Source organism: Typopeltis vanoorti, chromosome 14 (assembly GCF_054136105.1).
Source record: "Typopeltis vanoorti isolate ZY-2024b chromosome 14, IOZ_Tvanoo_1.0, whole genome shotgun sequence".
In the NCBI taxonomy this organism is placed as follows: Eukaryota; Metazoa; Arthropoda; class Arachnida; order Uropygi; family Thelyphonidae; genus Typopeltis; species Typopeltis vanoorti.
The window spans coordinates 85457387-85474267 of record NC_143562.1 but is presented as its reverse complement, the minus strand read 5'-3'; the positions used below and the strand labels follow the sequence as shown (position 1 = coordinate 85474267).

At 33.7% G+C, this 16881-nt stretch overlaps 1 protein-coding gene across 1 annotated transcript in view; it reads left to right on the top strand.

Moving 5' to 3' along the window:
* The first annotated feature begins 625 nt into the window (after positions 1 to 625).
* lig (ubiquitin-associated protein-like lingerer) overlaps positions 626 to 16881 on the top strand; it is a 465599-nt gene continuing 449343 nt past the window's right edge. The window contains exon 1 of the mRNA XM_090403755.1: positions 626 to 903. The gene's annotated coding sequence lies outside the window, so the exon portion shown is untranslated. The remainder of the gene's footprint in view (positions 904 to 16881) is intronic.

Below are 16881 nucleotides of genomic sequence, written 5' to 3'. Positions count from 1 at the left end.
GAGAGAGTTGTAGAGTGGATGCCCTCCCTTGATGAGTCTTTGGACTCCCTGGAGATGACAAATAATAATAATAATACTTAAATTTCGAATACATTCTTTATATTGAAATCTGTTTAATGTGTTCATGTTTTCACTCCACATAATCCTTTATAAACAGAAAAGCAGCACAAGAATTCAGCAGCTCTTTAATTTGAAAAGTCGTCCATATGAAACATTTTAATTTACTTTCAGTTGTTTATTTGGCCACATTGATATACAATATTACTCAGTTCGTTGCCATTTCGTTTTGAATGCCCAATATGTGCTGCCATCTATCGGTTAATATTATTACTCTGTTGTCATGATAATAATATATTTAATAAAATAACAGCAGCGCTTTCTTCAAAAAGTGATGTTATTATTTAGTTAAATCGAAATTTCTAAAAGTAATTTGACTACATATTAATTACTGTATTTGACTACTTAACTTTATTTCCTTTTAAAGTATAAAATACATTGAAGAAAGCGATAATATGATCGACTTGTTTGGCTGAATGAATTATGACTCATTTCTCTAACAGTCCGTGAGTGAGAATCCATTATGAGAATGTGTCTTTACTTTCATTGCTAATTGTGAAACCACCACGTGATTTATTGGCAGTATGAAGTGGCTTAAAAAAGTATCAGGTTTGGTCTGTAGAGTCGGATTCAGGAATTATCTTCGTCTACTAACTTGTATTGAATATGCTATAGGTTAATAACCTTCGTGACGGAGATTTTTTTTTTTAAAAAGTTCCATTATACTTACTTGAAACTATACTTGAATTGTATGCAATGAAAACTACGTAATCCTAAACCAACTTCATTTCAAAAATTGTTTACTAGTATTTTAACGGTGGAGCTCAGGATAGGATGTTTGCTTGGGTTAGTTTTTAGATTTTAAAATTTTTTACGAAGGAAAATTTAAACTTAAAAGAAACGGTAGCGCTTTGATGCACGGAAGAAAGAAGCCTTATAACGTTACTTCGATTTTTCATTCGTGCCATGGGAAGATATGAAGTATATAAATATAACATTGAAAATGCATTTACTACAGTGACATCTGTGCAATAGTTTTCATCACATGTTCGCCAAATTTTGCAGCCTCCCTCTTTATCTCTCTCTCCCCTTGATATCTCTGCATTGCGGGCCATTCCGCAACGCCACTTGTCCGAGAAAGGGTATGAGCGGGTTATTCCGCTACGTCATTAGTGTAAAGAGGGAGGAGACGATGACCTCGTGAATAAAGGAGCGGAGTGAAATTTTGAAACAAAAACGAGTAAACGATGCCTATTTACATGTTAACATTTTCTTAATGTAATGATGAAAAATGAGTCGCATTTTAATTTCTTTTTTTTATTGGTATTTTTTTGAAAAAATAAATAAATAAAAATAATGAAATAATTCTTTCTTAAGTGGTGTTTACTTTTTAAAAAAATTCAAATCATTCATAGTATGACTGTCATTTAATGTACTTGAATAATAATAATTAAATTTTAATTTAATTTAGTTTAATAATAATAACAATAGTAGTTGGAAAATAATAATTACATTTTAATGCCTTCATTTCTAAATTGCTATTTGAGAGAGCCATCTTTAAGCTGCGTAATATCTGTCCTTTTAATGAAACAACTACGAAAGATAATTTTTTCAAAAAAAAAAAAATCAGTTCAGCCGTTTATAAACTTTGAAATAGATAAGTATATGTGATCAGAAAGCTATAACATCGCGAATTACAATGATTTAACTCATGCAGACAATGTTAAGCAATAAATAATATTTGCACTGTACACAAATAATAAATAAATATAAATGTCTTATAAAAACAAATATGATATGCTAATCTGCAACAACTGAGCAATGAACAATATAATGCTTTTTCTGGAGGTCGAATACTTTACCATTATTATTATTTTAAAGAGTGTTGATAAATATTTAATTTGCATTTAAAATATACTTAATTTTGAAGTAAAGGGTGGGGGGGGGGATTTTCAAGTAAAAAAAAATTAATAAGTGCACTAACTTAGAGTGCATTCAGCCACAAATATTTCAAAATGCACTCAAATAATTGTCGCTTTTGTTGTATTTTTACTTGTGCGTAACGTTTCACTCATTTCTGCTAGGTTGTTTCTCGTCGGGAATTTTTATTTTCTGCCAAAGGTCGTTTGGTATTGACTCTGGACAAACTACACGATGACATATATTGAGTTTAATCTCGTTCACGGAGTCATGTGTTTCTATTATATTTTTCCTGCAAACTCTTCCTGTTATTTGGCGATTAAGAACAATTAAGTGATATGAGTTGGCTAACTTTCACAGCGTGATCCTTTTAAGGTTTCCGTTATTGGTTGGCTGGTTGATTGACATACTTGAACTCTTTGTTTCCATACTTAATCTTTTAGGTACAATCAAGTTGAAAGTGAAAGATGGCCTCTTTCGATGTATCATTTGGTGTAATAATGTTAAAAATTCAAGTTAATTGGGGAGGGTGGGGAATGGAAATAGAAAAAAAAAACATTAAACGTAATTAGAAATAAAAAATAGTTCAAATATAAATAATTTTGGATAGGAAATAAGGCATCTTATTTCGCAGTTTTAAATTTATAATAATGTTAAAAACAGTTATATTACAAATACTGTATATAATAAAAACTATTGTCAATAACTTTTATCAAATATCGTGCACGATAGTGCAAATATGGAAACAATATATCAATATTGTTTCCATACTTAATCTTTTAGGTACAATCAAGTTGAAAGTGAAAGATGGCCTCTTTCGATGTATCATTTGGTGTAATAATGTTAAAAATTCAAGTTAATTGGGGAGGGTGGGGAATGGAAATAGAAAAAAAAACATTAAACGTAATTAGAAATAAAAAATAGTTCAAATATAAATAATTTTGGATAGGAAATAAGGCATCTTATTTCGCAGTTTTAAATTTATAATAATGTTAAAAACAGTTATATTACAAATACTGTATATAATAAAAACTATTGTCAATAACTTTTATCAAATATCGTGCACGAAATAGTATAACGAACACTAATAATTTAAACTGAGCCATGGAATATACATTTAGCAGAAGGAGTTCTCATACTACCAGTGCATAATGCCATGGCGACTGGTGTTTAAAGAAGGCTCGGGCCTATCTTGTAGACAACATAAATAAATCCACATATCTTCAAATAAAGTGGACAACACTAGTGAAGTACCATAATTATATACTCGATAAACATACAATGCAATTGCCTTAGACAACGTAGGCAAATGCCTACCGCAAGAAGTTATAAATAAAAACTTCATTTTTTTTTAATTTTAATGATTTTAATTGGCATCTGAGAACAGAATCCATGAGACAATTACCACCAGCTCGTGGTCTGTCTTTGACCTTAAGACCATGTGTTATTGTCTGAAATTGTGTAAGTTATGCGATCGCTTTTCCTCAGTTGTGGGATAAAAATCCCGAGTTTTCGAGATAAAAAATCGCTTGCTGGTGCCAGAGATCGACTAACTCGGGAACCGGTCGAAGAAAGGCTTAGAAGTAGTTCCTCTAGTCATCAACTAGAATTGAACTTAGATCCTTGTTTGGGCAACTCAGCACTATAGATGCAAATACCATTTTTGTGGGACTGCAGCACTGGCAAGGAAGTTGCACAGTAATTGCTATAATTATTATGATATCACTTTTCTAGGTTACTTTTTCAGCCGATTCACAAGTTCTGGCTGGCACAGGGAAGTAGGGTTTTCTCCCATAAACTATTTCAAAAAACGATTACAAACAATGATCTGAAAATGGTAGCAATTTTCTGCACTACCCTTATCCTGATTTCTTTAAATTATTGGTTACTATTGCTGATGACTTAAATCAGCTATGATTGAGTTTTTACTGCAGTGCATTGAAAATCATTGAGAGCCATGAGCTCAGCTACTAGTGATGGATGAGCAAATAGCCTAGTCCTTTTGGAGAATAAAAAAAATCAGTAAAATAAAATATTTATTTATTTTACATATATGAATTCGATTTCCTTTTTTAATGTGTTTCTAGAAGATTTGTATATTTATTTATTTATAAACAGCCAAACATCTAAACATGGGCCTTTTAGATGAAATATATGCAATATATTTCATCTAAAAGATATTTCATTCGAATATATTTCATTCGATGAGTCTTTGGACTCCCTGGAGGTGTATAATAATAATAATAATAATAATAATATCAAAAAGTATAAATAATTGTGGAATGTCAAAGTATTTTAAGGATTATTTTAAAAAAAAATGGACTATGGATTGATATAGAACAGAACAGACTGCCATCTGTTTATTTTTTTTCAGATATATGTTTTGTCATTTTCAATTAATCGAAGATAAATCTCTCATGCTGTTTCGTTCCTCCATAGAAGTAGGCAGTTCTCTTTTAGCCCAGAATTTCAGAAATTAGTAGGTAGCAGATATTTTTTTTTTTTTTTTTATCATCATCACATTCTTCAGTTGTGCTAGTTGAAACGAGATGTTCCTCGTCTTTACTAGAATACTATCTATTTGTATGTTCTGCGCATTCTATGGTCGAAGTTGTTGAGCTGTAGGTGCTAAAGAAACACCAGTGTTTCTTTACAGAAAATAATTTCATAATCTTTCGTTTTTATTTTGATTCAAAATTGAAAAGTAATGGAAATGGCACTAGAAATACAAGAGACATCCCTAAACATGAAGGAGATTATTATTATTATTTTTTAATTTAACAATAAAATTACAAGAATTTATAGGAAAAAAAATCGTGGATATTCTAAAAAAACCAAAACACCTTAAGAAAGATAATAAATAAATTTTTTAACATAAGCTATTATAATATTGAAAATTGGGGGTAGCCTGCTCCACCCTAAGCTGCCACTGAAAAACAATCATTCGCTTTTGATGACTTCAGAGGTATTGGGACAAGATTATGGTAGACTGCTTTCGACATCTCTCGATCCTGGACTCGTATTGTCTGTAACAGTGTGAATTCCGTGCAGGGGTGGCTCGTGCATAGGCACTGCGGAACTGCAGCACCCCCAATTTTTCTTGATATATAAATATATTTATTAATTTATTTATATTTGCTTGTAATATATAATTTTATCATCAACAATCCTATACGTCTCTTATTTTGTATAAAAAATAATAAAAATCCATCTTGTAGCACTTAGAAGAGCGAAGGACGCTAGCAGCACTGTATTTATCACAGTGTTATATTGCTATGCGCGCAAGCATATGCACGTCATAGTGAGATGCGAGCTATTAGCATAATGTGGCACTGTCCATGCCATGCCAGTAGTAGAGTGTTCATAGTGCTTATCGTGTTTACTCCGTCTCTTTAAATATTTGGACATTACGATTAAAGGATTTAATTGTAATGTCCAAAAATTGTAAAACGATTCCTTTAATTACAATTAAAGGAATGGATTTTATTTTTAAGTAATTTTGAATTATACCAAACTGTATAATTTTATCGACAATAAACAATATTTTTTTCATGTTTAATTTTTTTTTAATTTTTACCATAATTTTGATATTTTATCCACATATACACTGTGCTTACAGTGGGTATGTATATTTCGAAAGTTGCAGCACCCGCACGATTTCAAGCCACGAGCCGCCACTGATTCTGTGGTCGATTAATCTAAAAAATGCAGGGTTAGAAACCAAAGTATCCTGGTGGGGAAAAAAACGACTTTTCTTTGCCAGAAATCTGTTTAAACCGGTTGTAAAAACACCATAGAACTGTGGAACTTTTACGAGTATTTCATCTGTTTAATATCATGGTTCTAGAAGCCTTTCCACAGGACTGCATTTTGATATAATCACAGAATTAGCTAATAGTATTTTTCCTCCCCACTACTTTGAAAAAAAAAAATGTTTTAAGAAATTTCTATTGGATGTTTACAAAGTATTCCGCTCTCCATCATATATATTCTTGTTCCATTGGATTCGAGATTAACTGCACATTCATTCAACATAACAATCTGCTGAAAAGTCCCAAGCACAGTACCTCTTCATGTGTGTGTAACCCCATACTTGAGATCTCTGTAAAGGTCGAATCTGGCCTAGTTAGTGATCACCTTACCATCATGCATAGCAATATATACTTCCAAAAGGAAGTGTGCTGTGCATTATAGAATTTTAGAATTGCATTATGGGCAATTGAATGGAAGTCACCAACCTCTGTTTACAAGCGGTGTGAATAATTCACAACAAGTAGTTGTGAATTATTTCACGTGCAACCTTTTAGTTGCTTACGCTTGGGTAAAGGATTAAAACGGGAATATAATCATTTTCAAGTTTCACGGATCCGTTATAATTCACAAAACTAGTCTAACAAGAGAACTTTCACTCTTCAACGTCACCAAATTACATTTTTCTTTTTTACTTCATCTGAGAAATATTAACAAAACTTTTAAAAAAAAACAGTGATAAGCGTATTATAATAACATCAGTGCAGTTAGCAAGAAATAATACATCTTCATTGTTTAATTGAGTACACTTATGTACATCTCATGGTCAATTGAATCATGTACAACTTGCAGTGAAGAGGGAAAATTGTGCATGCATATCGAATGGAGGAGATGTTTTTTGGATTATTGCCAGTGTAACGAAGATCATAAGGTAAGTTCCTTAAGTCTAGGAATTCCGTTTACTCTTCTGTTCGGTTTGCCTGTTTTACGGAATTAAAAACCAAGTTGCGGAAGGAATATAAGACATAAGTCAGATTAACTGATTTTCAATTGAAAAAAGTTTTATTTTCTAGAGAGAAATGATTATGACAAACAAGCGCTTGCGGCCTTAAACCCTAACTACAATATCTTATGTGTGATATAAAGGCATGGAAAATTTTTTCTAATCGAAGACTAAAATCGACTTAGTTCTTGCATCAAGATTGCCCATACAGACTATAAACGAAAGCATGATCGGGTAGCAAAAGCTGTACACTGAAGCTTGTGTAGAAAATATGGTTTCTCAACTTGCAAAATACCTTCGGGAACACACAGTTGAAAAAGTTATTGAAAATGAAAATGCGAAGATATTATGGGACGTTAAAAAATTCAGACGGATAGACATCTTGAGCATAATATGCCAGATATCACTGTACTCAAACAACAACATGTGCGGTTTAATGAAGCACTACCAGGGGACAGTAGAGTAGAAGAAAAAGTGCATGAAAAAAGTGACCAAGAACTTTTATGAAACATCTGAAAAAGTTGGGCCTCCTAGATATAACACCATCTTAACTCCAGAAAACTGCACTTTTAGTGAGTTTTCTGGAGTTAAGATGGGACATCTCACGTTTTATGACTATATCTAATATATATACATTACATATAGTAAGTACAGTAATCTTAGCAGCATATTCAACGTTTATTTTGTTCACATCTTTTGTAGCCAATGGTTGGCTTATATGATGAAGATGTTTTAGGTATACCATTATTAGATACTTTTTAGTTTAGATGCTGATTATATTAAATAGTATTATTAATTATTTTTATTATGTGTGCAGAGTATTAATATAGGTATAATAAAAATATTGTAATTATTACATTTCTGATTCATTTATTGCACACAGTGCCAAGGGTATTCATTTTTTAAGCCATTATAATAACAGTAGTAGCGAGTGCAATATTTTTGCAGTCTATTTATTAATTAGTTCACATCTTTCGAAGTCTATCTCTGCTTATATGTTTTAAGTGCCATTAGAGTACCAATAGTTTTTTATTTATTTATTTTTATAGTAGATACTCTTTATAAACGGTAATTTCTCCACTCCAATGTGATGACTGTTTTTTTCTCCACTCCAATATGATGACTGTTTTTTTCTCCACTCCAATATGATGACTGTTTTTTTCTCCACTCCAATATGATGACTGTTTTTTTCTCCCTGCATGTGTCTTTAATATCGGGTATTGTTATTACTGGTGCTGAGTACAGATACCCAGAGCTCTCTTTGGAGCAGCATATGAAGTTAGGCTCTTTATGTTGTATACAAATTTATTTAATGTCCGGTAATTAGAATTTGATGGATTGCTTTTTCATATGTATTATCGTAATTGCTTGTAACATATGTTACATGCTGAGGTCTGATTTTATTTATATGGAATTGTTACTGTTTTTCGATATTTTCTGGAAAAGTAGTATTTTAGCGTGGTAGTGTAATGCCTAAGATTTTTTTATATTTAGCAGTCGACTGTTGATATGTGTTGATGGAACAGAGGAATACTATTTAGGCGCCCCTTAGCTGTTGTTGCCATCAACTTGTTTTGTTATGAGTTTAATGTTTTCATTAAGTATTGCGATGCAGAACCATAGCAAGATCTCTAGGTACTTGTAGATGGTTTTCCCAGTATTTGGAATTCCATCCAGTGGCACACTCAGGATTTAATCCTGAGTGTGCCACTGGATGGAACTCCAAGTTGAGGGAACACCCGAGTTGAGTGGACGATTTGAGAATAGACACTACCACCTCTGACTGAGCATCTGCAGTGATCGCCAATACATGGTACCCGTGATCTCCTGTAGCCCGGCTTGGGTAAACGAAGTAGCGCTCGGTCCTCCCGAGCACTATTCGTTCATCTTGCATTCACAGCGGCCGTGATTCCCGAGAGCTATAGGGTATTCCTACCTTATGTGACTGCTAATTTATAAGTAGTATAGAAATAGAAGACACGACACAACATAAATAAAAAAATGAATTTTAATTAGGAAAAGATTTTTTGAAATTTTTCAAGTGTTTTTTTTTTACTTTGGGGGGGGGGGGGGCAGAGTCCTTTCCCCCCTGGGTGCGCCACTGGTTCCATCGCATATTGTAATCAAAGTGCATGCCTAAGTATTATGTGTGTGATAGATCTATAGCCATCGGAGGGTTTCTAAAGATGATGAGTGGAAATTTATTGCTGTTTATTACGATAGAATTAAGCATGAGTCAATCAGTGATTATGTTTAAGTCTGTTAATATTAAAAGCCTGTTAATGGGTGTTTGTGTCTGGATAATGAATGTGGGATATTATATTTGAATTTCTCTAGATATCTGGATATTTTTCATTAACTACTTTTTCCATGATTTTTCTATTATTGACAGCGAGGATATAAGCTTACAAATTATTATTATTATGTTACACCTCCAGGGAGTCCAAAGACTCATCGAGGGAGGGCCTACTCTTCAACACTCTGCCTCCACCGCCACCATCACCACTAATATTTTCAAAGAAAATCACAAACACCCATGCTCACGGCAGGATTCGAACCCGCAGCCTTTAGGCTGGAGATCAGATATGCTGCCGAATCGGCCAACCAAATGTTAATTTTATCGGATTATCCTTTATTTAGTGGAGTTATCATTGATGTTTTAAGTCTAATGGTATTTTGCATTTGTTGAAAATTAGGTTCAGCAATTTGAGTATAATGGCGATAAAGATAAGTAGTGCATTTTGATGTCGTTTATTTAGTTTTCTTAGTCGTTTTTCGGATCAAATCCAGGGGATGCTTAAAAGTTGATTTTTTAAATAACCGTATCCAAATCTTTTTGTGTTATGAAGGAGCCAATGTGTCTTATTTTGTATCTGAATAGTGTTGGTGTTTGGCTTTCCAAGATCTCGGATAGTTGCCTTAAGCGTGTAATTTGCTCCTTTAGAGGGGCATTAAATTCGTCCTCTAATTGCTTATTAAACTTGTTTGACTTGAAAAACAAGTGATGAAAAATGTGATTAAGTATTTGCTAATAAACCGTTTCAATAACTAAGAGATATATAACACTAAGATATATAACAACTAAGAGATAAATAACTACGAGATTATAATTTTTTAGCCTTACAAAAATTTTCGATATATCGATACATATTTCTGCTTAACAGTCATGAATCATATTTAACACGCTCACATTTTTACAGTGTAATATTCAGTAACAGGTGTTGGAGCCGGATCATCCAGCAGTTTGAGGTTGTCAACATATGAAATTCGAACCTAATTGCATTTCTCTTCTTCGGTATTTACATCTCAAGCAGTTCAAGTAGTGAGAAGAAACATTCTCTAATCTTAGGGGGCGTTAGGGCATGGATGTTTTCGAATATCTTTGGCTAGTAGGCGAATTTCATCAATCGTTCCATGTGGGAGACCATTGCCTTCTTAATAGAGGTTTGAAGTCGCACGAAAAGGTCGTACAGGAAATAAACACACTTTCCTGAACAGGGGAATCGAATTCTCTAACCCCTATCCAACTGAATAAACGGTGCTATCCTGAAATAACACTACTTGAACCCACCCCCTTTTATAAAATATTGCAGTACGTTTAGCCAGGGCCGTCGCCAGATTAGATCGAAGCAAACAATTAAGTATCACCCTGATTGATTATAAGACAAAAATATAAGAATTTTTTTTTTATTACAAGAGAAACATTAATGCAAAACGATTACATACTAATACTAATTAAATCTTTGCTCTACGGGGATATCGCACAATAAAACTGTTTATAAACTCTTCTAAATTTAAATTATAAGCTATGTCCTCCTCTATTGATATAGTTGCTAGACCAACCAATCATTCTTGAGTCATTGCTGTTCGCAAATAATTGTTAATCAGTTTTAGCTTGGGGAAAAAAACATCTTTCAGCACTTACTACGCTAACAGGAATTTGTTAGCATAGCTACCGCGCCTACCGCAATATGGCTGAACGAGCGCTCTTATTAAGCCGCGCAGTGAGGCAGGCTGCCTCTATGTTGCACCCTATCGACGGATCTGCGTTTAGCCAATAATTATTTGTGTTGAAACCCTCCCACTTGAAGTAGTCTAATATAATCTTGCTGGTCGGCTTCTGTTTACTTATTCGGTCTCATAGGATGGTAAAATTTCTCTTCTTGGAAACTTGTAATTTCATCCTCCAAACAGGCAAACCGTCCTGAAGAACAGAACACAAATAAGCAATACCGAAGTCAACGAAACAAGGCAATGAAAGTTAAAATAAAATACCAAGTGATACAGCTTAGCTTAAGACCATATTAGCACATCAAAGATGTAAGCTAATAATAAAAATAAATTATAGCTAATATTATTTTACACTTAGTTTCATAGTCTTAATTCCTTTGGCTATAATTCCAACCAACCCAGCTTATGTAACTGCACAAGGAAGAGGGGGGGGGAGAGGCGAGAGAGATGAACGGAAACGTTAACAGGCGTTGATGAATAACAGTTCTACCCTTCGGTGAGAATGGCTATTGCCGGACACTTTCCCAAATAGTTGACACGATCATCATAGTATACAGTTTATCGGACTTAAAAAGATAAATGAGTAAAATAAGTACCGGAATAGCTGAAATATTTCGGCCTAAAACATAAAACAAATAACGGAAGCCAACCTTGAATCAGACTGGACTAGTGTAATACGAGCTCCAGCAATATAATTTCCTTTGGCAAATGGCAGCATATTTGTGGTTGTCTGCAATTGCACAATATGGCAAGTTTGAAGCTGATATGTATTTGCATGACAACTTCCGTTGTGATATGCTACTGCTGTACAATGGCTGGTAATCATCTCACATCTGTTTCTTAGAATATCGCTGAACACTGGTGCCACGGAGAAGCCTTTGACTTCCCTCCCTGTCTGCATTTATACATGAGCCCCACTCTTCCAACACATGCGCACTATTTATTATTGTTAAGCCTTCCAGAGGCAGTTTAAATAACATGTAAAGTTCACCTTTACATTTCATTTTTCACTGTAATCTATTTAAGATGTATTTGTCATGCGTCATGAGCTACCAGTGGTAAGCCGTGCGTACAACGCAGCTACATTTTTTTTTGGCCAGAATTTGTTGAAAGGGATATTTGAACATCCTTTAAATTAATTATTCAATAAATGAAGTTACTGATAGTGGCTTGTTCATTTTTCACAAACGCAATACGACAGGATAAGTTAAATATTCTGTTTAATTTCTGGAAATATTTTCCCAGCTCTTTTTTTTTTTTTTTTTTTTTTCAGCTCTACCTTCATCTATCTGAGTGGGCGACTGCAGTGTGGTTTAGCATCTGACTCGCAAGTCGTGATTTAAATACATTTTTATGTGCATGAGCAGAAAAAATATAAATAAATGTAGTTGCTGGGCGGTCGCCAGGTGATGCAATTTTTATTGTCTCTTTGAAATCATAGCTGTTTTTCAAGGTTTGTCACAAATATGCTTAATTGCTATTCACATGATATTTCAATTTGCTTTAAAATACTGGACTAGTGATTTAAATTTCGGTTTAGATTTATATTCTATTAATTCCATACAGTGTTTACTCCATACAGTGTTCGCTGTCTTCAGAACCTAAACACGTAGAACAATGGTTGTCATGGGAACAGCATGTAACTGACCGCTTTCTTCAGTAAAGTCATAGCACAATTTCGTAAAAAAATAACCAGCCATCTGAACAAATTCGCGTTTTAATAATAATAATAATAATGCACACCACGTTTAAAAATTTTACTTCAGTGTTGCCATCAAGGGAAATCTAGCCTTGCAATAAATGTTAAAATGATGACAAGTAGTGAAGAAAAAAAAAAAAAAAAAAAAAAAATATATATATATATATATATATATATATATATATATATATATATATATAAATACTATCAATTAATTAATTAAGGGTATTAAATTTTATTGAGTACAAATTATTATTACAATATTTAAATGATTGTTTAAGGTATTATTTATTTATTATTATTTTTATTTTATTTTTATAAGGAGATACAGAACCTGGACATTTTTTTTTATTAGTTATGAAACACCATATCACGTAAATGTCTTCCATTTTCAGCTTCACAAAGACGGGCCCCTTTCTAAGGCATGTTCCAACTGCTGTTAATATTTCTGGCTGCAGCACCATAATTTCTGCAGAAATCTTCTCCTTCAGCTGTGAGAATGCGTGGGACTCGTTCGCATACATGCGTGGGGCTCGTTCGCATATGGGATTACCTTTTCTTTCAGGTAACCCCATAGGAAGATGGCGAGAGCCGTCAAATCTGGAGAACGTGAAGACTAATTAATTGCAGATCTTCGCAAAATTATTCGCTTGCTAAAAATGCTCCATAGTGCCTGCTTTTCAAAATAAAATTGCACGATTTTGGTTCATTGTTGGGTTGGGAGACTTTTTCATGATTAATTTTTCAAATGTTTTTTAAGAATTTCTGGGGAAAAAAATTAATGAAAATATTAATAATTCAAAAAGTTATTTGCATTTTAAACTTTTGATTTATGGGCCAGCCTGTACTATAGATTTCCAAATTTCCTGGGCGTAATTCATATTGAAAAAAAAAAAAAAAAGTAAATAGGCTTATTTTCTACAAAAAAGAAAATCAGAAAAACTTGACTCTGTAGAACATACATGATAATAATAATACTATAGTAATTAGGATTAGGAACAAGAGATGGCAGCAGTTGTCCTCTATAATCTCTACAAGGACGAATGTGAATTACGGTTGCCAACCGAGTTTTAAAACGTTGGAGCCTCCCCCTCCCCCCCCCAAAAAAAGGAAATACTCACTACAAACACCAGAGAATAAAAACGTGTTAGAATATTAATTTTGATTTATTTATACATATTTATAATCAACTGTCTATAGTTACGGATCATTCCGTGCCACCTACATATATCTTTTTTTAAATAGATTTTAGAAGATCCTACTATCTTTTTACTAGAAATGTTTTTCGTTCAACTATATATGTAGAAATGTTCACTTTCATTCTTTATTCTCAAAGTGAGGCATGCAAGTTTGATTTCCGTTGTAGTTTTTTTTTTATTATGACGATCGCAATTCACAGGGCATTGTGAATTGCAATTCCCTGTGGCCCACCTAATAACTTGATATTATTTTTATAACTACCACTGAATAAAATAAAGTTACCAAAATAAAATTTAAAAAAAATGTTTCCGATATTTTTCTTTTAAGGTTATTTAACAGGAGTTTCTTCTGCCTGCTGCTTGCTTGGCCTTGTGGTAAAGCATCTGCATCCACAATGTTAAACCTCAAGAAAAAAGAAAGATAAGTTCCATTTCCATCACCAACTATAGGAACTTTAATAAGCCATTTTTTCATCCACTTCCGAGTTAGTCGATCTTTGATGCATGTAGATAGTTTCCTCCATCCAAATAATAGGGATTTTAACTCAACTGAAAAATCGACCTTAGAATTCACATTATTTCGAACAATAATATATCACTTGGGTTTAAGAATTCTAGGTCTCCATCGTCGATAAGCCTTGATTTTGACTACGAATGATCACCAGGAATGGGGAATAGTTAGGCAACAAATGCCTAACTGTTCCTGAAAGTTAATTACAACTACAGTTTGCCTACTCCTTTTTGGGACATAAATGTCTACGGACATTACGTTTTAATTACTCTGCCTTTAAATTTTAGTATGCTAAAACATAGCTAGCCAATCAGAAAGTTGCTTCAGTAATAATAAAACAGAAAGTTATCTCTCCAATTTGTTATTACTGAACTGATTTATTCATTTTATGAGAATATCACCTGTTCTAGCCATTAATCAAGCTCCTTTGATAATCCAGCCATTCTACAATCCTTTTTCAAGCCCCTTCAAAGTACCAGTATTGCAATCATGTGATCCTAAACACCATGCATTGTCTACCACAGTATGAGTCTACGATCATTTTTTCTGAGATGCAAAGTTAAAAATCTTAGCTACTTGGGAGAGAACCCACAGACCACTTAATTCCTGAAATGCTTAAAAAAATTTTAGACGAAAATTTCTATAGTCGAGTAGAATCGAATTTAGGAAGGTCTTTCTTTTGCCAGCCTAGCATTCAACCAAAAGCAGAGCATGTAATAGTCATTTCTATTAATTGGATATTGTACTGAATACAAAAAAACGGGGGCTTTATACATATTGATGTATTTAGCCTTGTCATAACTTCGATGATAATAGAAGTCTGAAAGAAAAATCAATAGAAGTTTGATTCTAGTCACCAACCAGCAAAACAGACTTTTATTCAGTAGCTGTTCTGTAATTCGTTGATTTTTGGCACATTCACGTCTTTTTGTCTTCATAAAAAATCAGCTAACCATTGATTCCCCTATAAGAAATAGGCGAGGCTGTATTAGCGCTATCTAACTTTTGGAGACTGAGGGAACAGTTCAATTTATTATTATTATTATCATCATCATCATCATCTCAGACCTCAAGGGAGTCAAAGACTCATCGAGGGAGGCTATAAATCACCCAAACCAGCTGTGATATCTTCCCTTAAATTCATTAACACTAGATGCACTGACTACTCCTAAAGGCAAATTATTCCACTCACTCGCTGCTCTGGGAGAACAACCTAGCTCTTATCCCTTTCTTGACTGTGAACAAATTTAATTTCCATGGATGCCCCTGCATTCTCTCTCCACCTTCCATATAGCGGAAAATTTCAACAGAACCAATCCTATAACACCCATTCAAAGTTTATAGATCTCTATCATATCACCCCTCTTTCTTCTGTTAGCCAGATTACAATCCATATACCCGCAATCTATCCTCATAATATAAATCCCATAATCAGGATTAATCTTTGTAACTCTTCTTTGCACCCTTTCCACAACTTCTTTATCCGCTTGTAACCTGGGACACCAAACATGCGCACAATAATTCAGGTGGGTCTTATCAAAGCCTTATAAAGAAGCAAAATGATTTCCTTATCCTTACCTGCCGAGGTTCGCTTCAACATTGCAATTATCCTCTGAGTTGTATTTGTAACTTTTGCTATTTGGTAGTTTGTATAAATGACAGTTTGAAGGGTACACACTCAAATGTTTGAATTCAGCATAAAGTGGTCACGTGATAACACTCAAAAGGTTAATAGGCACAAAGCTGCGCTAACTTCGAAATTCAAATTCCTATCCACCAATACGCCAAGATCTCTTGCCTCCTCAGTTTCTTGTAGCATAACCCTGCTAATATAATATGCCACTGGAAATCTACTCACGCCAAAGTGCATACCTTTACACGTACTAACGTTATTCTTCTTATTATTATTACCTGAGACCTCCATGGAGCCCAAAGACTCATCGAGGGAGGCCACCTACTCCACAACTTCCTGTCTCTATCATTTACAATCCACCAACTACAACGAAGCGCAACTACCACATCATCTACACCAACACCATCTACTTATTATAGGTTTATGAAAAGATTTTCTAGGTAGGAGTCACACATTACATGACTTGAAAATATGGTTTCTGGTGCGAATTGAACAGGACTTTAGGACAGTTATGTTCTGCAAAGAAATTTCTTAAGCATAAAGAAAAGCTACTCCTTTTGAGAATAGAAGATATTAAAGTATTTATTTTTTTATATATATTGCAGTGAGACAGAACAATCGCGGAATATTAAAAGAAATAGTGACCATGGGACAGTGGAACATGTGAATATGAAAAAAATAAATAGTAGATGCTCTTCTCAGATTTGAAATAAAGTTCATGATGCTTATAATAAGAATTCCGGTATAAATAATGTACACTATGTTGACAAAAATATTTGGACACGTAGTTGTGGTCAAAAATGCTTTCAACCAATTTCCGATACCTCTCAAAGAATATTCTACCATTCCTTTTGCAAACTGCTCACACTGATGAGGGGCCGCTATATTCTTGAGCAAATCAGTTTTCTAATTCACCCAAAGAGGTTCGATGGGATTGAGGTCTGGACACAGAGCCGGCCAGCAGTGTCGGAAAAAATCTTGTGGAGGCCCCTAGGCAGTCGAAATTTCGGGGCCCCCTCGCAAATTATCTCCTAATACATTGTTAATTTTACCAACCAACAATTTTAATAACCAATTTTATTACACAAAACAAACATT